The following is a 2,555-nucleotide window of genomic DNA, read 5'->3' on the forward strand; positions in this document are numbered from 1 at the left end:
CCTTACTATACTATGACATTTTTATGCCTTACTATACTACGACGTTTTTTATGACTTTTTATGCCTTACTATACTATGACGTTTTTATGCCTTACTATACTATGACATTTTTGTCACTTTTTATGCCTTACTATACTATGACGTTTTTTCTGACTTTTTATGCCTTACTATACTATGACGTTTTTTCTGACTTTTAATGCCTTACTATACTGTGATGTTTTCATGCTTTATTATACTATGATGTTTTTTAAGACTTTTTATGCCTTACTATACTATGACATTTTTGTCACTTTTTATGCCTCGCTATACTATGACGTTTTTATGCCTTACTATACTATGACAATTTTATCACTTTTTATACCTTACTATCCTATGACGTTTTTTCTGACTTTTTATGCCTTACTATGCTATGACGTTTTCATGCTTTAATATACTATGATATTTTTATGACTTTTTATGCCTTACTATACTATGACATTTTTGTGGCTTTTTATGCCTTACTATACTGACGTTTTTTCTGACTTTTTATGCCTTACTATACTATGACGTTTTTTTGCCTTATTATACTATGACATTTTTATGCCTTACTATACTATGACGTTTTTTCAGACTTTTTATGCCTTACTATACTATGACGTTTTTATGCCTTACTATACTATGACATTTTTGTCACTTTTTAGTCCTTACTATACTATGATGTTTTTATGCCTTACTATACTATGACATTTTTGTCACCTTTTATGCCTTACTATACTATGACATTTTTGTCACTTTTTATGCCTTACTATACTATGACGTTTTCATGCGTTACTATACTATGACGTTTTTTCCGACTTTTTATGCCTTACTATACTATGACATTTTTGTCACTTTTTATGCCTTACTATACTATGACATTTTTATGTCTTTTCATGCCTTACTATACTATGGCATTTTTTCTGACTTTTTATGCCTTACTATACTATGACGTTTTTATGCCTTACTATACTATGACATTTTTGTCACTTTTTATGCCTTACTATACTATGACGTTTTTATGACTTTTCATGCCTCACTATAATATTACATTTCTACGCCTTACCATACTGTGATGTTTTTTTGACATTTTTACGCCTAACCATACTATGATGTTTTTTTGACATTTTTTTCCTTACTATACTATGACATTTTTTCTGACTTTTTGTGACTTATTATACTATGACATTTTTTCTGACTTTTTCTATGCTATGATGTTTTACTTTACTATGACCTTTTTATGCCTTACTATACTATGACATTTTTATCACTTTTTGTGGTTTACTATAATATGATATTTTTACGCCTTACCATTCTATGACCTTTTTTTCCCTTACTATACTATGATGTTTTCATGCTTTACTATACTATCACGTTTTTATGCCTTACTATACTATGACACTTTTATGCCTTACTATACTTTGACGTTTTTTCTGACTTTTTACGCCTTACTATACTATGACGTATTTATGCCTTACTATACTATGATGTTTTTTCTGACTTTTTATGCCTTACTATACTATGATGTTTTTTTGCTTAATATACTATTTTATGACTTACTATGTCTTTTTTGACCTCCAAAAACATTTCTGACACTTTTTTCAGGTCAGGAGTGTATCAATGTTCCTAGTATTTTAACATTCACACAATTACAGTAAAACTATTGCGCAACAATACATGACAACTTTTTGTTCCTGAATAATGAAGCTCATTATCGATCAATGACTATGTATATCCTTCCCTGGGTGATTAATACCCTGGCAGGTGGTGCACACACACATACTATGCTGTTATCTGATCTGCATGCTTCTCACACTGACATGCACACACACATACATATACACACACACACACACACAATTTCAAACAAGCAGCTGAGAAATGTGTTTGTGTCTGAGTATATCTGTAAAAAGTGGATATGTTGTGCTTGGAGGGGCGAATCATTCTTAAAACTGGAAGGAGAGAAAAAAATGAATTTATGAGGCTTGCATAAAGCTCCTTAATATTTCAGGTTGGTACACGCACTGAGGGATGAAAGAAAGAATAGATGGATGGATGGATGAAGGTCTGCCACTGCAGGACCGGTGACGTCAGCCTTGTAAACTGAGAACATAATCCTCTGTAGGCCCGACCCGCTCCTTCAGCGTACCATCCTGACATCTAGTGGTCAGCCAGCTAGAACAACACACTATAATTCTGAGGTTTTGTTCTCTTCTTTAGCACTTAAAACACTGAAAAATCTAAAAATGTATAATCGTCATTTCTTATTTAATTCTGTGTATGACATTTGTGTTTTCTCAAGCTGAGCACATTGGCCCAGTGACCTCTAAAGTGCCATAGAAACACCAAGGAACACAGATTGATGATGAAACCTTATCATACCGTAACCTGGAATAAAACGGAAATTAAAACAAGGTCACAGATAAGGCTTATGAAATTCCCTCCTTATCTGAATGCGCATTAAATTACAGTCTGTTGGCCTTTATTTCTTTCTCAGACCACCATACTGTATATGCATGGAGTGATTTTTGTGTGTGGAA

This window comes from Seriola aureovittata, chromosome 21 (genome assembly GCF_021018895.1).
Source record: "Seriola aureovittata isolate HTS-2021-v1 ecotype China chromosome 21, ASM2101889v1, whole genome shotgun sequence".
Classification (NCBI taxonomy): Eukaryota; Metazoa; Chordata; class Actinopteri; order Carangiformes; family Carangidae; genus Seriola; species Seriola aureovittata.